The sequence below is a fragment of the Equus przewalskii genome, chromosome 13 (genome assembly GCF_037783145.1).
Source record: "Equus przewalskii isolate Varuska chromosome 13, EquPr2, whole genome shotgun sequence".
In the NCBI taxonomy this organism is placed as follows: domain Eukaryota; kingdom Metazoa; phylum Chordata; class Mammalia; order Perissodactyla; family Equidae; genus Equus; species Equus przewalskii.
This window is the reverse complement of record NC_091843.1, coordinates 73570742-73595180: the sequence shown is the minus strand read 5'-3', so window position 1 is coordinate 73595180 and position 24439 is coordinate 73570742. Positions and strand designations below refer to the sequence as shown.

Below are 24439 nucleotides of genomic sequence, written 5' to 3'. Positions count from 1 at the left end.
CCCAGAGCCCCACAACTGCTTTACTTTCCTGACCTCAGCTGTGAGAGCAAGCGAGAGGAAACACCCCATACAACGTGTGTCTTGTATGGACTCAAAACCCTCTACTCTTAAGCAGATCCTGCAGGAACATTAATTCAAGGAATTCCTTTACCGAGCATTTGAAATATTCATGGCAAAGGTCTTGCGAGATAAATCTAGATAGTAACAAGGACAAGTGGTAGCAGCAAACGCAATTTTGCAAAGAAAAAGTATATTAAAAAAAAAGCATGGGAACATTAGAGGAGAGGAAAGGTAGAAATGTAAGCATTTGGACAATTCCATTTGTAGTATGAATGGAAGCAGAGAATTAGGACTTACAAATGTATCTTTTCCCTTCTTGGGATCAGCATGCAGGAAATTCATTCTATTCATTCTTTCACTTGAAATATTTCCTGAATGTAGACTACAGGTCAGGTGTAGAGTTAATGACCAGGGGGAACTGATAAGACTCGCCTTACCCTCATAGAAGAGAGAAAGATAAACAGACAATTACAGCTGTGAAAATTGCTTCAAAGGAGAAATAAATGTGCCATAAGAACATATAACAGGGGTTAAGTTAGTTAGGGGGAAGTGGAAGAAGAATGGGAAGGTTTCTCCACAGAAATGACATTTAAATTGACGCTGTAAGGTTGGAAAGACTACAGAGAGAGAGAGAGGGAGAGTGCCTTGAAAGAGGCTGAGAATCAGGTAATCGGTGCACATAAGGGCAACAGAAGGGTGTGAGATGCAAAGTGACGTGATCAAATAGGTGTGTTCAAAGATCATTCTGGCTGCTACATGGGGTTGGACTGAAAAGGGATGAGAGTGGATGTGGAATCACATTATAAGATGAATGTAGTAGTCCACGTGCGATGATGGTGGCTTTGATTACACTGTGACAGCGGAAATGGACAAGAGATAAATTCAAGAGACAGTTAAGAAGCTGAAGTGACAGAATTTGGTGACTGAGTACATGTGGGGAATTAAGGAACAAAAGATGCCTAGATTTTTGACGTGGGCTGTGATGGGGATGTTGATGTCATTTTCAGCGACAGAGAACATAGGGGAACAAGTTAGTAAGGGAGGGAGCAAAGGGAACAATGTATTCACTTTGGGTCGCATCAGTAGCCAATGGGAGATCCATGCAGAGTTGCTGGCACTTAGATATATAGGTCTAGAGTTCAGAAGAATGGTTTGGGGAAGGGATTCACATTTGGGAGCTTTAAACAAATCAACAATTATTGAAGTCATGAAATGGAAGACACTGCCTAGAGAGAAAATGTGAAGTAAGAAAGGGTCTACAGCAGAATGTTGAAAATGTCCAATATTTAAAAAGCAAATATAAAGGAAGCTAACAAAAGAGACTGAAGGATTAGCCAAAGCAACAGTTTGCTGTGAAGAATGCTCTGGTGAAGGTTTTCCGGCACCACGCCCAAATATGTGTTTCATATATTAAGCAGATGTCACTAGACACACTTCAGCATTAAAGAAACAATGGGCTAACCCATATTTTTGAACTGCTATTTTGGATGGCTATAACAACGTGCTTAACGTAAGTTTGAAGTTAGCTATATTATTATAAGTGAGTGACCCACATTATCTCATTTAATACTCATTACTCACAACAAAATTATGACAAAGGTTTTCACATCATCTCCTTTTCTAACACACCTCAGAGAAGTTAAGCAACCTGCTCTAGATCACAGTAGCCAGGGCCAGCATTTGACTTTGAGTTTGCCCAACCCCAAATTTTAATCCCTACTGACTTCTCCAGTAATACTGTTGCATGACATTCCTACAGCACATTATAGTTTGGCATATATCATCTCATTTAATCCTCTGAATAAATCTGTGAAGGGGTATTATTCCCATTTTACAAATGAGAAAATGGACTCAGAAAGGTCAAATTATTTATCACAATTCACATAGCTAGTAGAAGATAAGGAGAAACAGGAAGCCAGATCATTTCACTTCAAGCTCAACGCTGTTTCTAGTACTCCATAGTGATTGTGTTCTTCCACAAAAAAATAAAAATACCCAATATGATATCTTCTTGTTTCACTTATTCATTCACCGAATATGAGTGATTATGATGATAGTACGCATCACCACTATAAAAAAAAGTATTCTTGTTCTTTTTTTCAACATAAAAAACAGTGGTTCTTTCCCTTTCCTTGTCTCATTTCTCTCCACTGGCCTCAAAATGTGGTTGCTTCCTAAAGACTCAGCCCTCAGCCCTCTGATGTCCTCTTTCTATATTATCACCCCAGCTACATTTATGATTTTAACCTGTCCCTTTTTGTTAATGATTCCTGGTCAATCTGGCCCAAATTCACACCTGACTACTATTTTCTTATGCTTAAATGCTTACAGATAAATCTTTTTAGACATCTATTTTCTCAAACCAAACCAATCAACAATTAAACTTATCAGTGTATACCCAAACCAACAATCCACCTTTCCAATTTTTTTCACTGATAACATCAGTGTCCTGCTCTGTCCCAAACTTCTAAAGAAAACAAATTATTTGAATTACAGAAAGGAAGCAGTAGGGAGAAATTGTGTGTGCACATGTGTGTGGAAAGAAGTGGAGGTGGTGTCCACTTATCAGACGTGTGACAATGAGCAAGTCACTTGACCCTATATCTATAAAATGAGGCAGTTAGACTAAATATTAAATTCCTTCCAAATCTAAAACTCTATGTTCTTTGGTTCCCCTACTGCTTCCTATATGTAGTCTCTACTAAACGCTTTTTTCTTTCCCAACTTTTCTGTATTCTTTCTTGATTCTCTAAAACAACCTAACCTTGGTTGCACATCATCACCTGGGATGCTGTAAAATACAATGATTGCCTGGTCGCCCCCCACCCCCTCCAGTCCCAGAGATTCTGACGTAATTAGTCTAAAGTGCAACTTGAGCTGAGGGAAACGGTTCCCAAACTTTGCTGCACATTAGAACCACCTGGGAAACGTTCACGAACGCAGCAAACTAAACCTCACTGTCTGGGGGCAGGTGTCATGCATCACTATTTCTCAAAACTTCCCCAGGTAATTCAACGTCAGCAAGGTATGGGAGAAAATAAAGGAAGTTTGAAGCAGCAGCCATGTTTGAGGTATTATTTCAATTTGTTTCAACTGAGTAAAAATTCGATCACATACATTTCTGGGATGGGAAGGGAGGAGTTGAACTCAGGATCTAAAGTACCTTTATATATTTACTTAAGGATTTAAAAATTTTTATAAAGAGTTGGTAATTATCTGTTTAATACTTTGCCTTACCTGTAAATGGCACTCAAAAAATTCAATCAGATTTACTGTCAAGTTTGTAGAAGAAAGAAGATAGACAATTTTTAAAATTTATTATTTTAGCATATTTTTAAGATGGCTTAGCAAAGGTTTTTGTTTTGTTTCCAAGGAAGATTCGCTCTGAGCTAACATCTATGCCAATCTTCCTCCATTTTGTATGTGAGTTGCCACCACACCATGGCTGCCAATGAGTGGTAGAGGTCCATGCCCAGGAACTGAACCTGGGCCACCAAAGCAGAGCACACCAAACTTAACCACTAGGCCATGGGGCTGGCACCTAGCAAAGATATTTTTTTAATCTTATTAAGTGGTAATATAATTTTACTTCATTGTAGAATAAGGTAAGGAAACCACGGAGGGAAATGTACTTTTTAAGATGAAAATTGGACAGTATGGTAATATATTACACAATTGTGACTGACAATCACTTGTAGCCTAAATGATGGGGAAGCATTCTAAGTTCAAGTTATTAGTTTAAGCTTTGGTATAATTTCTGGTCTTTGCCAAACTTTTTATGTTTTTCCTTCCCAGAGCACTCCAATTTCTATTGGGTGCCCTAAATTGCTAGAATTACCAACAATGAGACAAATGTATCTCTGCCCTTTTCCTCTTTTTTACTTATAAGCAAGTGAGGCAAGTAAAGATTCTTGCCTCCTTCAAATGTAATTCCATTTTTTAGAAAATCAAATAAAAGTTTACTCTAAACTTCTTTACTTAGAAAACTCTCTGTCTGGACAAAAGGAACCAGGCCTGAATTGAATATCTTCACAAAGTGGTGATAACTTTACTTTTCATACATCTAAATAATATATATTTGCTTTTTTTCCCCTTACTGAGACCCCTGGGAGAAAAAGAAAGTAAATGTATATGACACGCAAAATATTACATCAATTAAAATAAAAAGTTCACGGGATTCTCTACTGTTTTATTGAAGAGTAAGTAAACTGCTACAGTATAGCCTCCTTGAGGGGTTGTGCCTAGACCAATCTTGGATGCCAGGTTGGGGACACTGTTTGCATAGTTAGAGCAGTAATAAGGACTGCGTGCTGCCTCTGTGCTGGCGTGTTTTAAATGATTTACATGGATTATTGTACTTAACTTCATAAGGAGCCTGAGAGTTGGTAATGCTGCTATCCCCATCTTTTCAGATAAGGAAACCAAAGTTTAGCAAGGTTGAGTAATCAAAAGTGAAAATATGTGTAGATCATAACTTTGGTGGAATAAGAAATAAACATATGTATATACACATGAATATACATGTCAGCATCTATATGGCTTTAGGAAAAAAAATGGAAGGGCAGCCACCAAATCATTAATCAAGGTTACCCCTGGCATGGGATAGGAGTAGGGGTAGAAGCTTTCATTTCTTTTTTTTAATTACTGGAATTGTACGTAATTTTTTTCCTTTTAGTGTTTTTCAGCATTTTTCCAAATAACTATTTAAAAGAGAAAAAAATAACACAGCTACTCTATCTGAATGTACATATAGGCATCCTTTAAGTGAAATATAAACACTCTAGAAGTTTATATACGTAATATGTATCCATAAGGAAACATATGTTATGTTGTGCTTATGGACAAATGTTAGTAAAAGGGAGAGAAAGAGAAGGAGGAAAAGAAAAAAAGGGGAAAGTTCTGAGAAATGAAAGGACATGATCCAATTTGTGTTTTCTCAGGAAGTTTAATCATACAGGAATAGGTATAACTATTTGAAGACACAGAAGGTAGACCACTATTTGCATAGAATAGGTGTGAGATGAGGTCTTCACAGAACCTAGATTATTCTACTTGTAGGTATATAATGAAATTCTTATCATGTTTTCATAGATCATAGATCAAAAAATACTAAAAACCCTTGGGGGGAGGAATGAAAAAAATAGAGGGGTACAAGGAAGGGAGGGAGGGAGCAAAAGAAAAGTTTAGTAACTGGTTAGTTCCATTTTACACAGAAACTTACTGGTAAATCCGAGATTTAATGCCCAAGTTTTTAAGTATTCTATGTCACTGCCTTGCTTTTTTTGGGGGGTGGGGGGGGGGTGAGGAAGATTGGCTCTGAGCCAACATCTGTGCCAGTCTTCCACCATTTTGTATGTTGGATGTCACCACAGCATGCCTTGATGAGCAGTGTGTGGCTCTGTGCTTGGGATTCAAATGCTTGAACCCCAGGGAGCTGAAGCCAAGTGTGAGAACTTAACCACTACATCACCCGGCCAGCCCCTGTCACTGCCTTCCTACAGTCCCTCAGGAAATGAATACTGAATAGATAACCAGAGAAAAGAATGTGAATCTTCTTAATGAAGATTGGTATATGGGTTATTTGGACCACCACTTAGAGAGAATGGCAGAGAAAGTGCCAGTTTGTAATCCACTGAAAAAACTTCTAATAGCACCAAGAGAGCTGGGGAACCTCATGAAACAACTGGTTTATTTGCCAATATATATACTCCCAGCAGTTGTTTTCAGGATGCCAGAAGATATTGAGAAAGAAAGCCAAGAGATAGGAGAAACAAATAGGTAAGAATGAGTAGATCCAAAAAACACTAAAGTGTTGAAAGCCTTGTTCTGTGGCTCTAATCAAATGGTTTAGCCTGGGCAGATGATGTGAGAGGAATGCCTAACTTAAAAATAGGTGGGGCATGCAATATTGTGAAAATATTAAATCATACAGGATTCTGAGAAGACCTTTGCTTTTTCCCAGGCCACTTTAGCTCACTAAGAGAAATCGCTTAATCATCGCACATGCACATAATCTATTCTATGCTTTCAAGGAGTGTAAAATGAACGTAGATCTTGAGTGTTGTCAAACGTAAAATGGCTCTGAATGTTTAACTATCACTAGATTAAGGTGATCAATCTTACACTAGCAATAACTGAAAGAATTTCCAAGTTTTTCAAAAGGTATAGTTACTGAAAGAAAGAAAATTTAGAAGGCCTCTCTCCCCCATGGAATGGTAACCTTTAGATTGGTATAAATTACGTCTTATTCTATTTATATCTATTAGTTATGAGTAATGACTAAGAGACAATTACATCACAGAAAATATCTGATATTAAAAAGAAAACTCTACATGACATAATAATTTGCCACTTCCTTTATATGTCTGTACACACAGTACTGTACTAGACTGTGATGGTAAGAAAATTTCCTAAAGACCCTGGAGAAAGAGAAACTTATAACTTTATGTGAAGTATCCAAGTTGAAGCTGTAGTAAACAGAACATGTCAAAATGAATCAGATTGGACGGACAATGACCAGTACATGAGTCTTAGAAAATGTGTTCACACTCCCCATGACATGCTGAGACAAATTAGTTTAGGGTCCCTAGGTTCATGGAGCCAGTGACTCTCCTAAGTCACATAGCTAATTAAGTGGTGCCTGTGGTATATTAAATTAGATGGCTACAAAAATCTTTGATAGTCTTCCCATTGAGACGTGGACTCTAAGTCTCCTTTTCTTGCATCTGGGCTGGTCTGTGACTGCTTTGACCAAGAGAGTATGGTGAAAGTGATGTTATGTCAGTTTGAGGCCTAATTTTTAGGAGGAATGGCAGTTTCTGCATCATTCCTTACATGAGCTTCCATGTATGAAGTCTGACTACCCAGAGGCTGCCATGACATGAGATGTTAAAATATCAGCATTACTACTTAAAGCATCAATTTTCTAACTATATCACACTTCAAGCACTTCTAACTTCCATGATACTCTAGTAGAATGAAAAGCTCCATGAGAACTGGGATTTTTGGCTATTCACTGATGTATCCCCATTATCTAGAACAATGCTTTGTGTGTGTGTGTGTGTGTGTGTGTACATACCAGATGCTCAATAAATATGTTAAATGAATAAACAAAAATTCTACAAATAAGTATTAGAAAAAAAATGTCAACCTATCTCTTACCACCTAAGAAGGAAAACATATCTCCAACGTAGTTGGTGGAAAAATAAGTCAAGACAAAGTAAAATTTGAAGAAGAGCTCTAATCCTATTTCACTAATGAAGGGCTTTCACTATTAAAGACAAGCTTTTCTGATTTCCCAAGTAACTGAACTTTCTTCCTTTCTGTTATAGAAAGTTTTACGATTATCTGAGTAGAGACATCAATTTTCTTAATAAGCTTAGCTTATGATATTAAGTTTTAGATCACAGTACAAAAATACAGAATGGAATACATTGAAGATATCTTGCATTTGCCAACCCATGCCTGCATACTCCATGAATAGGCAAGATTTTTTTCCTACCTCAGAGACTCAATTTCCAATGCTTAAGTATAAGTTTAATATTTCTTTACACTGGCAAATATGGCATATTTTAACTTTCATTCTGAAGGAAATAAAAAAGTGGTTTCTTTTGCTCTCATTCTTGTGCATTTATCTAGGTGCTTCATGTAGTAAAACCCTCTTCTGAAAAATTTACTGTGGATTGATGGTTCACTCCAGATGGGTTGTGGTGGATGTGATAAAATGCAAATATGAGCTTCTTCAATGCTAATTCTTCAAGGAAGAAGCCAACCCTAAGGCAGGACGTGTGGACCAAATGAGGACATTAACAACATGTGGTTTGAAGAAGAGTTTTTTTTAAGGACTAACAAGCTTCTGGTGCAAGTGAACTCTATTAGCCCAAGTAGGCACACGAGAAACCAGAGAAGTTGCACAAGAGAATAAAGGTAAAAAGTGAGGTGTGATGATAACAGTGAGGTCAAGATGAGGACAAACTCAACTCAAGGCATCGGAGCAGGACAACATAAGCACAGGCAAAGAAACAAAATAATGCAGGAGATTCAACTATGTTGGAATGCCGGTCACTGAGAGGAAAAGGCTCATGCCACAACGAAGAGAGCACCTGGAGTCTGCCGGAAAAAGATCTACTTCTCCAAGAAACAAAGAAACTAAGAGAACTTGGCAGATGTTAGCACCTTACAAGTATAACAAAGTCAAAAGAGGAGGCAAAGAGGTGCCCAGAGACAGAAAGGAGAGAATAAAAAATAAAGAGGCTCCTAGGGTATATTTTAAAATCTGTATTGTTAAAGCATCCCTAGTGAATTAAGAGAACTTGGAAAAGGACAACAAGGGACTCAGCTTTGGAGTGATATCTGTCTTACAGACCTCATCTTCACTCTGTTGGGGAGAACACTTAGCCCTCACTCATTAGTCTCCATGTGGCCTAACAATTCCCACCTTGCTCCTCCCCCTTGCTCATACCTATGTGATTGGTGAACTGCTGTTTGTGACAGCCTCTTCCTCCCACCTGGACAGCCAGCTGCCCATAGAAAGCATACATTCTTCTCTGCTGCTCAGTGCCATACGCTTCACGTGGCAAGGCTTGCGGGTAAGTCTGCCTAAATCTGGGGAGACCTATCAGCTAACCCATTTGGGTAGTAGACCTAAACTATTCCCCAATCTATTATTTATCAGTTATAAAGATGATACATTGATCTCTTATCATCTGACTCTTCTTCTCTCAATTGGTTCTAAATATAGGTGGAGAAAAGACAGCTGCATCCAAATTGCAGTGTTAAAATATAAAGAAAATATGCATCTTAGAATTTACAAAACTCAGTAATTTGATACCTTAGTATTATGACTTGCTAATTTGTGTGAGTATATATATGTAAGAAAGAGAGGAGAGGGAGACAGATTACTAACATTCAACGATCAATATCCAAATAAATCCTTACCTACACAAATCCTTAAATTTTCTGTAAACACAGAGGCTGTGCTTGGGTTTCAATTCGGAAACTGCCATGACCAATTCCTTTGTTTTTTTCCTACTGGAATACAACTTTTAGTCCAGCAGGAACTGGAAGTCATGAAAAGTTAAGGTCATACGTACATTTAGGCTCAGAGCCTAGGGGAAGTTCTGTAAACTGCCACCCTTGATTACTTTCGTGCAACTCTGGAAGAACTGCTGAGATTGATCTTTTGCATCCGTCTCACTGTAATGCTATTTACCCAAAATACGAAACAGGAAGAATGGAAGAAGTGTTTACGGAGGAAGAACAGAGGTGATTTCAGTGTTCGATTTTCACCCTGAGACTTCACTAGTTTGATTGAAGTGTTCGTCATGACTCTGAATGTCCAATGGACCTATATTAACTTTAAATTCAAATTCATCTATAGGCAAATATAAATGAGAGTTAGATGTTTATTCCTACCATTTATTCTCACCTTCCTTAAAATATGGCGGCCTAAGAATTTCCTCGATAACAAGATATTGGACCTAATACCATTTATGTGTAAAGCACTTTTCTATAAGACAGGCATAATGCATATTACAAGTGAAATATATTGATATGAACACAAGTTATATGGCTCCTTTATTAGCTAAATACGGCCAAAGAGATCTAAATGAACATATCAGATTTTTTTAATGTGTTCTTTCCAACCTTTACATCATGAGTTAGTTTAAATTTTTATCTTTTGTGCAATTGATATGTTAATGGACCCACAGGACAAGAAAATTACATATTTAGAATAGTATTTTATAAAAGTCCCAAATATAGATAAAGGAGCTTTGTATTAATTATAAAAAATTGTAGTGCCAATAAGAAATATTGATGGAATATATGAGAAAAAACCAAGGCATATACTGGGATATATTAGAGAAGAAAGAATACTCTTGCAGCCTCCTTGTATGTTTTCTCTATAAAAACTTAGCTTAGAAATTCTTCTATGTATCACAAAGTCAATTGGTAGTCCTTCAATTCTGTAAAGAGAAAGACTTCTTTTGTAATAGCCTTTTTTGTAAATGTCTCCAAACTTAAAAAATTAAGTGGACAGTGCTTAATTGTAACGTTAAAATTAATATTTTCTACCATTAGATACGTATCCAGAACTAAGTTTCTAATCATGCTACAACTCCCAAACACTGTAAAATAATTTTGTTCTTCTCATATCAATGCATTTTCATTTTCACAAGAACTAATTACCTTTAAATAAATGATTCAGAGATGTCAAAAGCGACTCTCAGGGAATGTTTCAAGAGGTCCCAGTTTCCTGAATTATAGCCTAGAACATCTGCTTAGCAATCTGGCAAGTAATATGAAGCCAAAACAGAGCATCTCATATATAGTAGTTGTATCTGACCTCAAGAATGTGACAGCTGGCTATTTGCCTATAACCTTTATACTGTAAAAATCTAAAATTCTGTATGCAAGAGAGACTAGTAAAAACAAGAGTGCCAACAGCAGAAGCATGGAGTGTAAAAAGAAAACAAGTCGCTTTAGGAAAGTAGAATTGTTAGCTTCTTCATGCCAAAGGAATTAGAAGATATTGTTAAAAAAACTTAGAAAAAAAATTTAAAGCAACACAAAATCTTGATTTTTCTTACAATCCAGAAAAACAAGACAAAACAAATGTAAAAAGTTAAACCTGTTCTAAAACTGGAGAAAATAAAATTAAAACTTAAATTGGACCCTCCCAGAAATGAATGCTTAAGATACAACTGTCAGAAGCATGCTAGGATAGAATTAGATAGACAAGAAATGAGTTTATCAACTATATACATACAAATCAATTCTTGTCAAAATGGCAGATAGCAGTTATAAGCCACTTGACATATCCTCTTAAACCAGGCATAAACATCCCAGTTGGAGGGTGTCCATAAGTGGACTGGCGAGTATTGCAAGTAAACATCACACTGTTAGAGACACCAGTAGTCTTAACCCGATCTTCGCTAATCAGCAGGGTTATGGCACCTATATGACCAGATAGGAAATGACACTCAGTTCACTCCAATCTAGATTCAAACTGATCTTGGGATTTTTAAGTAGTCTCAGACGCAGAGGTCTAGAAACATATTAATCTTTTGTGAGATCCAATCCTTTATTAGATCATGGCTGACTCCTAGTTACTAATAAGGTATGTGTATCTTACAAAGTCTCTTAATGGAAAGGGGATTTGAAATTTCTCACTGTATATCAGATTTTCATGGACTTAAAAATTATTCCAAAGCTGACTGTAAATGACTGATAATATTTAGATGATGACAAAGCATTTTTATGAGAGCTTGAATTGAATGGTTACAATAAGGACAATGGAAATAACCAATAAGATATGAAACTGGAGGTTATATTTGAGGCAATAGCGTAAGCCTTAAAAAACAATATCTCACTTATCCAGCAGTCACACTGTAGGACCCTCAATCACTCAATACTCCTGAATCCAGAAAAGCATATATAATCATGCTCACCCTAATCTTCAAGTCTTATATGGTAAGAGATACAGCAGTAGGTAAAAACTCCTCTTACTGAAATCGTACCTCAAACACTTCAAGAACAACTTGCATGTGAGAAGAATAGTAAGCAATTCCAACAGACAGAGATTAGGAAGAAGGCTTTCAGATAGAAGGAAAAGCAAGAGCAGAGGTGATGTAGTAAGTGCAGAGGCTAACTTCAAGGAACGGCAAGTATTTCAACTGAAGCACACAATACACATGAAAGAGGAAAAAAATCCAGTTCTTTGTGTTACTTAAGAGTGGGCTTTGGCTACATCTCAGGGTAAGTTATCCCTCAAATGTACTAATTGCCGAGTTTCCAGATACATCTTCCAATCCAGCCAATATTTTTTTCTAGTGAAGTTTTAATTAAAATATTGCATATATACAGAAAGTGTACAAATCCTAAGAGTACAGCTTGATAAATTTTCATAAAATGAACATACCCATGTAACCAACAGTTAGATTCTTTTAAATGAACACTACCAGCACCCCAGAAGCCCTCACCACAAAGCCACCCTTTAAGCATAAACTCTATCTTGATTTCTAACACCACAGATTAGTTTTGCTCATTTTTGAACTTCATGTAAATGAAATCATACAATTTGTACTCTTTGTGATTGGCTCCTTTAACTTAACAATAAGTTTGAGAGGCTCCTCCACGTTGTTGCATGTAGTTGTAATTTATTCATTCTTATTGCAGTATAATATTCTACTGTATAAATAAAGCACATTTAGAATTTATACTTAGAATTAAGAATTAGATTTATAGATTATATAATAATTACAATTACACAACAATTAGAATTATGATTGTACTGATGAACACTGAGATCGTTTCAGTTTTTAGCCTCATGAATAGTGCTGCTATGAACATACTTGTTAAAAACCATGGGGTGCAGGAGCTAGCTCATGCTGAATGATGAGAGCCCACCGTTAAATTTCCAGGAATTTTGAGTTGGTTGTTAAACAAAACCACCATTAAGAATTAAATCATGTAACCTTACAAATAAATACAATATATTTAAAACAAATGTAATAAACACTAATCACTTCCTAGTTATTTTACTATTATCTATGCTCTCAGCATTATTAATGTCTATTTTATCTGTATGGTGGAAATATTATCCAATGGTGGAATACTGTGTATCTCTTCACAACTCTATGTTCAGTGACACCACATTGGCAGCTTGAAAGTAGCCATGGTTTTTTAGATGAATATTTATACCATGGAAATTGGCAAATACTATCAATCAGGGCTTCATTTATAGTTTTGGTGATAGTCTAGACTTAAGAAAGTGACATAAAAATGTTAATTATACAGATTAAATGTAAAAGTGTGTCATGTCTGTAGCTGTTACACTGTGAATAGCATACAATATGAAGGAAATGTTCTTCCAGCATTTGAAAACTATAGTCCAAGGCACTCACATAACTGGTGAATAAGTGAAGTCAGGATAAACGTCTTTGTTGTTTCACTTTTGTCTTAGTGTTAACATAATGAAAATATCAACCATTATTCACATCACGTCACAATTGATAATGACAATTGTAACCACAGGATGGCTATGGATAGAAGAGTTCAGCAAAAATCAACAAAAGCATTCTATGAGAATCAATTGGCTATATGAAATTCACTATAAACAGTATTACATATTTTATTATTTGGAAATGGAACTGTTGGGTCACAAGATACAGGAATATTCAACTTTAATAGATACTTCCAGTTTTCAAAGTGGTTAATGTTAATTTACACTTCTACCAGCAATGTGTGAGCATTCCGATTGATCCATGTATTTTGCATGTAGTCAGCACTTTGCTTTCTAAAATACTAGCACAAATAATAATGTTATTGTTTAACACTGTTTAGAGATGTAGTCCAATTCCAATCCCACCATTTGAGTGAAATATTTTAAAAAATCAGTCATTTAAAATTCCATTATATTTTCATTTGAGATACAATGCTATTTAAAATAATATTATTTATTTATGATTCCTTAACTTGGTACTTCTTTTGAGTAATAAAAACCAAACTGACTTTATTCCAGTATAATTACCATGCTTGAACGTGGTATACTAAAAGAATGCCTATAAATAATAACTAGTAGTTAAACTAAAAGGCAAACTAGAATTATTGCTCTAACAATGTGAAGATAAGATGAAAACTTACTTTGCTCTTTCTTAAAACCCCAAAACATTTTAAGTCCTTCTAAATGAAATCTCCTCTTTACTAATATTTCTAAATGAATATTCCCTTAAGAAAAAAATTTTCCACACTAAAAATTTGTGATTGCTAGAACACAGGGTGAGAGGTTATGAAGGCCAATGTAGAATTTGAAAAGTTTTATGAAATTTTTTGTGAAATTAGTGTTATTCTCTGCCTCTTCTTGAAATTCAAAGTAAAGGGAAGAGCAAAGCTCAGGTAAGAGATAACTCACGGATACATCTGTCACATCCCCCCAAAATTTTATCCTCAGAAAACATCTGAATATGGTTATTAATAGTTATGTTTCAATAGTAAAGAGAGATTTATAAATGATAAATGAATCTTATAATTAGCAGTAATAAAAAACATACTTGTTGAGTATGACTGTCACCCACTGCTAAAATATGATCACTATATATTGCATGTTATAAAAGAAAGATGAACACTTTGGATCATAATTATATTCTTTCTTTTCTTTTAATCCCCCTCATAACCATAATTCTGTTATCAACAGCTTTAAAAGCAAAATGTCATTTTGGGAAGAGAAAAAATTCAAAATACCTAGTATTTTTGAGTATGCTTTGGCCAAATCTATATGGAACAAATGATCACCAATTGTTTTGCTTGTTCCCAATCCCAAAATGTCAATTCAGGAATAGTCTTAGCAACTCAATTCATCCATTCAAAAAAAATTATAAAGGTTTAATATAAGGCATGTTAAATTTAAATTGGTGGCAAAAGGTAAATTAGTAATTGTCCATACAATTATGGGTCCTTCTTCTTATCCTCTGCTTATCAGAATTCTTTAAATTCTTTCCATATGTAAGTAGTTCTTGAGTTTATAATTTCAGTATAAGTAGTTTTTACCTATTGGTGTTATCTTTTACCATTCAAGACTTGACGCATCGATACTAGCATGAACCATGTTAGATATACTCTTCTGGATAAGCAAAGATTCAAAAACTGAAAGCAAGGTTGGGAATTTCTGTAAAGGCTAGGCTAAAAATAAATTCATTTCATTTTCAAAAATCATGTCTTTTATTCTTTAAATAACTTCTGACAGCAAATCTTGAATGATTTCATGAATATGTAGCCTTCATGAAGCGTAATGAAAATTATCAACAAATTACTCCATTTTTTAATTTGTGTTTTCTTCATATTGCTAGCATCTAAATGAATGAGGTTAGCTGTACTAAAGAAGAAAATATTCTTAGAAAAGAAAAGAAAAGCACTTTTTATTTCATCTGAGTTTTGCCAGACAACAGACAAGATCACCTATGCCTTCCAAAGAATCACACAATAAGATACTAAGCTAAGAAATTACTTTTACTAACGCTAATATTAACATACACAATAATACTAACAAATGGATAACTTTCCTACCAAAGCATCTAGTATTAAAGTATCCTTGATAAATACATGTCACTCAAGGAATAAAGGGTTTAGGTCAACTTTTCCTTGATTGTTTTTCTAACAATATATAAGAAAGATTTGCATATTCATTCTTCAATTGGAGGCTTATAAATATAAAATCTGGCTTTTACATACTTGAAAACTATCAGTGCAACAAAAGCATCTAAGTATGTCTTCTTTATTTCACTAAAGGAGAAAAAGATGCCTAACTAGGCTAAATAACTTTTCAAAGGTTCAGAGTAAGTTAGTAAGAGAAGTAGGACTACAAGCCAAGGCTGTATTACAATGTCCTTCCAGTCATAACTTTAGAAGAAGTAATGGGCGGTATCAGAAGGGATGGCAGAGCGTGCAAAAGGCCTAAGAGCTGCTCTCCTAAAATAACTAAGGTTAAAAAAAATTCAAATGCAATGAGAAACAGTAAATAAGATACTCCTTATCCTACGAATGCATGCATTCCTTCTTACAAACAGGGTATTTCCTCAAGCTTTCTCCCTCACTTCCCCTTTACAGTTCACCAGCTGCCATTCTTTCCAATCTTCCTTTCCTCCCCAGTCTACACAGCCGACCATCCAAATATCTGGCTTATGCTTTTCTAATTTCTATGTAAACAGAGCATCTCTGTTTGACTTAATATATACTGTCTACTCCATATCAGCCCTTCTCATTCAAAGTCTTCTCCTATAAAGCATTTACTTAGACCTATCTGGACATGGGTGAGCCTATTTATTGCCTGAAATTTTTGAACTGGGACATACATATCAAATGAAAAGCTGCTGAATGTGTTTATGTGCCAGGAGCTTCACTAGCTCTGCATTTGCAATTGGTATCAACACTTTAGCATAGCAACCTCCTCTCTACATTCTCCAAGCAGTTAATAATCTCTTAATGAATATATAAACATAAAAAGAATTCAATGTTCACAACATCTCTGTAATAAATCTTTAGCAAAACAATATCTGTCTTTGTAAATAGGAGGAAATTTTAATATTAGAAGGGAAATAGAATTAAATTAAGTTTTTTTGAGAAATAAAACCAAAGTTTTTCAATATATTGATTCCTTAAAGTAAGGTATGCCTGAGTTAGGAAAACAAAACTATTATAAAAATAGAATCTGGGCCAGCCCGGTGGCACAGCGGTTAAGTTCGCATGTTCTGCTTCTCGGCAGCCTGGGATTCGCTGGTTCAGATCCCCGGTGCGGACATGGCACTGCTTGGCACACCATGCTGTGGTAGGTGTCCCATGTATAAAGTAGAGGAAGATGGGCATGGATGTTAGCTCAGGGCCAGTCTTCCTCAGCAAAAAGAGGAGGATTGGCAGTAGTTAGCTCAGGCTAATCTTCCTCAAAAAAAAAAAAAACAAACCAGAATCTATAGAATCAATTTAAGACCTAGGAAGACCAATTCAAACCATCTAGTATGCCACCTTTATTAAAGAAATGAGGAAACTACTTATTTTCATTTTGAAAGTATACATATATATACACCTTCCCTATGGCGCAACTTTCAAAAGTTACATGCAGCATTCATTGCTTTGGGAGTGATGAGCATGAACAATATTGTAAAATATTGTAAACGTTGAATGTGACCATTTTAAATATCCATATATTTAATCTCTTTTCTACATCAGTATAAAATGGTAGCAGCCAGGTTTCATCCAACTGAACACAATGTTTTTTGGTCTCTGTGTAGGTTTCATAAGACCATGTCAACCGCCACAATTTTTTCCACCATTATCTAATGAGCTCCTTGCTTAGCAGCTTTTCAACAAACAAGTTCAGAGAAAACAAAATACAAAAGTAACAGCATGTTAAATCACAGTATAAATTAATCTGCATGACATTAGGAGATACTATTAATGTTGTGATTAGTTATGCCTTTTCTTGCAATTTTATAACAATGGACTTAGACTCATCACTAAATTAATTCTTCAAAGCATCTGCATGACCCAGTAGACTGACACGGAGGGATGTGATGGAGAAAGTCTGAAAGGGAGGTGGGGGAGGCAGTCACAGGCATTATGGCTCGGGAAGAGAAGAGTGGCATATGCATCTCAAAATGACATGTCTAAAATAGGATTCTCAACTCCTTCAATGTTAAAAGATCAGCCCTCTTCAGTACTCCTTGACTCAGTTAATACTACCCTCTCCCCTACTACCCAAGTCAGAAGTCCAAGCGTCGTATTTGATTCTTTCTTTTCTTTCACTTCCTACGTACAATCAATCATTGGAATAGCTCCTGTACCTCTCCAGTTCTATACATGCCTACTGGTTCCTCAGTTCAGGCTACTGTTTTGGCTTACATATCTTACTTCAATAGAAGCTCACTGGTCACTGAATCCACTCTTCAAGCTTGTGCCAGAATTAATTTTTTAAAACACAAATTTGACCACATCATTTCTCTATTTAGAAACCATTCAGTGCTCTTCCATAACCCTTAAGACAATTTACAAATATCTTAAGAGGACACATCAGGCCCTGATAACCTCTGCAAAGAGATTATATTCTCCCTCTCATATCAAACTTGTGTTCAAGCTTTATTCAATGAAACCCTCTATCTGGGATACACCTCCTCACCTCCAAGTGCCTACTCATACTTGAGGATTTTATGTAAACATCACTTCTTCTGGGAAGCATTTCTACAGACATGGCATTAAGAGATGTCTTCCATATGCTCACCCCTGGTACCCCATGCCTACAGTTTTTGGTACATATCACACTGCACTGAATTTGCCTGTCTCTCCCATTAAATCACAATGTCTTGAGGGCAGGCACTATGTTTTACTCACTATTGTACCTCCCTAAACTGAGAACAGCGCTTGGCCCTCTAAATACTTAATGGATCTGTAGACGAACTGCAGGATTGATGGATGGCTGGAAGGAGGGATCTCACAGAGTAAGATAGTTAGAACAAGATTTTTGCTATCAACAACTCTGAGTTGAAAAACAAATCATTTTCAGAATGCTTATGTTTCTACTTTCTACGTGCAGTTACCCTTGGAGGATGATATTAGAAGTCTATCTACACCTCCATAGCAATGCTAAAACCAACTTAATCCCATGTCCTCTGGGTCCTTAGACTAGTTAATAATATGGATCCAGAAAAATCCCTGCCAACCGAATTGATGCCCAGAAGAGACCCAGTCGTACATTTATAGGAATAGGATATAGAGTGGCAGGATTTGTAGAGGAAAAGAGAGGAAGCAAACCAGAAACAAAAGAAAACACTAAGTAATTACCATCTCCACCTTTATCACTATTAACATTCATTAAGTACTCCTCATGTGACATAATTATTTGTATGCATCATGTTCCTATTTCAGAAGAGGGGAACTGAAATCACATACTATTATCTTTTACTAGATTTCACAAAAAGGATGGTACCTGCCAATAAACCATCACATTTCTCTCTTTTGCTAATGAAAATTCATATATCTCTCCATCCATAAAAAGCTTTAAACATCAGCTTTCAGCACAGTGGTAAGTGCACGTTTCATACATTCATCATTTAATCTTTAGGATAATCCTATGAGTTTGGCATTATTATTATGATCACTTTATGGATTACAAAACCAAGACTAAACAGTTAAAAACACCTGACCCAAGTATACAGCTATTAAGCCACAAAGCTAAACCTGGTGACTAGGAATGTTTAACCCCAAATTCTGTGTTCTTATCTACTAACCTGTACTGCCACGCAATGGTGAAAATGCCTGGTCCTTGCCCTCACAGAGCTCACAGTTTAGCGGGAACCAGAAGCATACCCATAAAATTTAACAAAACAGGATTGCTATTATAATGCAAGTTGTGACAAGATGCAGTATGGTACATATATCCTAAACTAACAGGATACTTCCTAAAGCTATAGTATTTAGGAGGCTTAACTGTATTGCTCCTGTACATTAAAAAAGTAACAAATTGAGTCGCAGAAGCTTAAGACAATGATGTGGCTTTCTTCTAAATGCTTCTTTAAAACAATTTTTAATGTTAAAATTACTTGTCATAAGACAATTCAAAAGCATCTAAATGTAAGGAAAAAAGACTTTTTGCAAAGAGCAATATTAGCGCTAATGAAACAGTTCTCCAGGAATACAAAGAAAAAGGGGTTAAGACTACACACACACACACACACACACACACACACACAATCATTTATTATATATATAATTTCTTTTCCAAAAGCAATCTTAAATACTACTACCTATGGTATTTATACAGATTTGAGCATTATGAAGCAAACAGTGTAACAGGTTACTATTATTCACGCCCATTTTTCTCTCTCCTATAAAATTGTTTCTGTAGTATGTTGCAAGAAAATGAGGAAGCAAAATGATTCACCTGAAGAGTAAACCTAAATTTCTAATACACAAACTCTCATAGCTAAACCTCCTCTCTGGGTAAACGAACTAATTCATTTAATTTAGTCACCACAAAATACAAACACTACACTTGTTTTTCATTTCCAAGATTAAATTTTATGAATTTATTACACCAAAATAATAAAAGAAGGAGCCTTAAAAATTACTGGGTCAATGTTTTTAATTGTTTAATAGTACTGACTATCTCAAAATATGTTTCCTTTTTAAAATTGACTCATGGCTTTAAACTTGTTAATGTATTGTTGTAAGTGCTTCCTACACAACCCAATTTTTTTCTCTAAACTGAACACTGAAAATTGCCTCAGATGGGTGATAATGAAAAAGCAACACCATTTATTAATTTTGTATAAGTTATCCTCCACCCTTGAGATTCCTTGGAGGGGAAGAGCATGTCTGAATTTCACCATACAGTGCCACAGGCAGAAAGTGTGAGAAGCTAAACAAATGCATCCTGGAGGGAGAGAAAATACGCCTGCAGCAGCAAATGACCTACTATATACCTCTTTATACAGGCTTTGATGTTATAATCTGTTAATTTCCAGGAAAAAAAAGACAATTACCAATAGTTTAAGTTTGTTCTGATAGAAGTATTTAATTTCTTTAAGTTTCTGATCATAAACAACACACACTGTTCAAAAGGGCAGTACATTTTCAAACCCTTATAATACTAAGTAAATGTGCATCGAAAGCTCAATAAAAAGACATTTTCTTACTATCAGAAAATGCAAACTAGGAAGTACATTAAACTTTCTTTAAGAAAGTTTAAAAATGTTCTCAGCATGTGTTTCTCCGGATAAATGTGCTCTTAAATATTTTCAAGACTAATTCATTGTAAGAAAAGATAATTTTATTCAAATATGCAGCTTGTGGTATGAATAAGCAAGTACTCATTTCCCAACAGAACTGACAAGTCTTTCAAATAATAGGGTTTTTTTTAAAAAAAAAAGAAAATCAACACTACTGGGTTAGCAATTTGGAATGTTAACCAACACAGATATTTGTACATATGTAGGATATGTGTTTGTGTATATGGTGTAATCATGAATATGTTTCAAAAGATATCTTTTTTTAATTATAAAGCAATAAATTGATTCTTATCAAAGTGAGTTATTACTTAACATCCTATGTTCAAGCTGTACCATAAGAGAAATACATAAATGCATACACATATAACTTAATATCTTAAATTGTATTCTTTACTTTTAACTGTTTCCAATATCTACATGTAATCATAAGGATAATTTAATAGAATTTTTTTAAATAGGCATAAAGATAACAATGTAATAGAGTTATTTTAAAAGCTTCAGTCACACTATTAAACATGGGTAAACTGTGAAAATCCTAACAAAAGCAATTGTCTTCATTATCAAGAGGAGAAGCAAAGTTGAATTGCTTACTTAACAGTATTTTCCCTAATTTGTAAAATAAGTTTCTTTTGGAGACACACTTACACTATTTTTTATCACTGTGTTACTGTAGAAATAAAAGGCCAAAGGAGAGCTTCTTACAAATATTAATTTTCTCCAGTAATGTTAAGAGAATATTTCATTCTGTAGTTTTGATTTATAAAATAATAAATTGTGAAGTAACATTTTCATTCAGAATTAAAATTATAGCATGTATGTTCATCATAAATTAAACTCTAGGTAACAAAACAAATAATAGTTTGCTGTCCTGTGCCATTTCTACATTGCTTTTCTAACTAAATTGGCTTAAATCTTATGATCTTATAAGGTCAAATCTGAATGACCCTGAAATTATATCAGTTTTTTTAAATTGAAGAATGTATACCTAACACAATACTACTTATGTGTTTTTTATTAACACAATACTGCTTGTACTTTTTATTTTTTATTAATACTACTTGAAGCTTTCTTCCACAGGCTTTAAGCTTCATGAGGCATACTCATCCCTGTATATCAAGTTCATAAACAAGTTATCTCCTTTTCAATAAAGATTATAAACACAAAGTGATAACATAGATCCTAAGATTGCCAGTTTCTGAATGCATGCTTAACAGCATGGGGTTACTGATTATATATACATGAGGAGTAAACTGCTAAGAGTTTATTAAGATTTTTTTTTCTTGGTGAGGACAATTGGCCCTGAGCTAACATCCATACCAATCTTCCTCTATTTTGTATGTGGGATGCTACCACAGCATGGCTTGACAAGCGTTGTGTAGGTGCACACCTGGGATCCAAACCAGCAAACCCTGGGCCACTGAAGTGGAGCATGTGAACTTAACCACTAGGCTACTGGGCCAGCCCAAGAGTTTATTTCAAAATATAAAAGTACATGATTCTAAATATACAAAGTTTTCCAAGGTACTCCACCTAATTCTCACCACAAACACTTCACTACAAATTTTCAGTAGTAATTTGTTTTATGTCCAAGAAAACAAAAGACTACATATTCTATGTAAAATAGAGTTAAAATACTGGCGTGTTACTATTAACTATTAATTCTGTTACTAGAATTACTGTTAAAATCCAGTCTTAATTTAAGAAAAGTTATATTTCAAATAAAAAATAAGTTATTAATAGATATGTCTTTCATATTAAATTTTCAACTCATAATTAGGCACTAGTTAGAATTCCTAATATCATATATTGAAATAGGCAATTTATTGAGGAATTAATATTTTTAAATATGACTTTTATTTACATCATGTAAACAGGTGAATAAAATCATCACCAAATAACATCAGAAGCACGAAATGCTACCAAACAACTCCCTTGGAAACTAATAATTATTTATCCTTAAATTCCCTTAACATTGTTTTCTTTAAAACATTTTTTAGTGATAAGTAAACATAATACATTTAAGCTAAAGCTTGGTGACAAACTAAAAGGACAAATGACACTTTCATAAACAAATTACCTACCTTCCAGAATTCACTGTCTCAATTATTTCAAGTAAATTTAACACCTTCCTACTACAAATGGCTGACACACATTGCATTTTAGTTCTCCTCAAATTAAAATAATTCACTGGATAAACTGATTAATACTGGAAGTAATTAAGTTTTTAAAATCATGTTCAAGATAAACAAAAGTATAAAGGCTAAAAACCAAAAGAAACCAAAAGTACAGTGAAAACTGCAAAGCTGCCCTATCTTTAATCTTTTCTTGTTAAACCCGACTACTCAAGAATTGTCAATTAATTATTCCATTTTATTGACAACACTTGTCCCTAGGGAAGTTATTTTAAAAGTTTAACCCTGGAGCAAGTCATGGCTTCTCCAGTCCTAGAAAGTGTCCAGAGCATCCATCAGAACTGCAAGAGGTGTTACCTTCTACCCAGAGCATCTCATTCTGCACAATCTTACACACGCTCTCACTCCCAAAATAGCCTTGATTCAGTAATTCAAACTGCTTCGGCTGATATTAAAGGCAGGCCCACAGAAAAGGGATCAGCAGTTAAAGCGAAATAAAAAGGGGAGAAAATACAGATGGTGGATATAGTAACACAAAGCTCAAGAGCAAAGCAGATTTGAAAAAGACATCAGAGTGACTCAACAAAGAACAACATGACAGAAATTAAACAAGATTTTTATGTTTGCCTCCTATGCATTTAAACTCATCTTAACCTCCATTGAAATTCTGATCATACACAAACCTCAAGGTTTTTGACATACTTTCAAAACTCATACCATCTCTTCTCTTTCTAAGTCTCCAGAGTCACTTCTTAGCTAGCCAAGGAAAAAACAGAAGAATTCAAATACGCATGTAACCAAGAAATAGACCAAATTGTAACCAAATTATAACCAATATTTTTTCACATAAAAATGGTGCCTGTTTTAAAATCCAGTATTTTCTTTTGCACTTAGAGTAAAGGCCCAGGTCTACTTTAAAAGTTATTTGAAGTCAGGTATAAACATATGCAGAGGAATAGATATTAGGGCATACGAGGCTTTACAATAGTTTGGAGGGGATGATGTCAGAATACCAAGGTGGTCTATTCTGTTATAGCTAGCTCTCCACTCGACTACAGAAAGAGCTTAAGAATATGCTTAATTAGCTAATTAGCTCAGTACTCAAGAATAATCCTATGCAAAGAGCTATCACAGAATGTCCTATCCACATCTATCTCAGAAACAGTGACCAAAATTCCAGAAGGTAATTGGATTTTCAAAACTGAAAGTAGTTTTCTTCCCCCAGCTCAGTCCTGACAGGGCCAGAAGGTAATGATATATCTGCCATGATGCAACAAGCAGACCTGTCTTCTGTCAAGAGTTGAAATCATAAAGGAATAAGCTGTCGTTAACAACCTCTCTCCAAACACTTGAGCTGTCATTTCATTGTTTTCTTTTGCTGGCACGGGGGGCTGTGTGGCCTCATATCCCTTGTCAGTTCAGTAATGTGCTAAGCTTTTAACCTTTTCTGGAATTCTTGACTTGAACAATCTTTTATGAAGTCTATAATGTAACAGCTTACATATTCTTTGACTAATTGATAGTTTCTCTCAAAGTTTACTTTTAAAATATGGAAGCAGTGCTCTTGGTTTCAGCCTATAGTTTAGTAGTCTATACTTCAAATACGAAAAAAAAATTACCACTTCTTTTTTTAAAAGTTGGAAATGTCAATTTTAGTGGTCTAAATTCAGCCAATGTTTAAGGGAAAAAATCAATAATTATTTAAAGAAGTTGCTTGTAGTTTTATAATCAAACATTTAAACTCTGTTAGAAATGGTTAAATATATTACTATAGTACATATCATGAATATATTCTTTAAGAAAATTTTAATCAAAAAAGTAACATCTTTTTAAATTAGAAAAGTAATACCTGCTCAAAGAAAAAAAAATTGAAAATGAAAAGTAAAAGAAGAAACCTTATGGTTTCTTGCATGAACTTCCAGGAACATCAATGTATATCCATGTAAGTATGTGGATGTATGTGTACACATGCTA

At 34.9% G+C, this 24439-nt stretch overlaps 1 protein-coding gene across 32 annotated transcripts in view; it reads right to left on the bottom strand.

The window, feature by feature from the left end:
* ARB2A (ARB2 cotranscriptional regulator A) overlaps positions 1-24439 on the bottom strand; it is a 382974-nt gene that overhangs the window by 242207 nt on the left and 116328 nt on the right. The gene's annotated exons all lie outside the window — the stretch shown is intronic.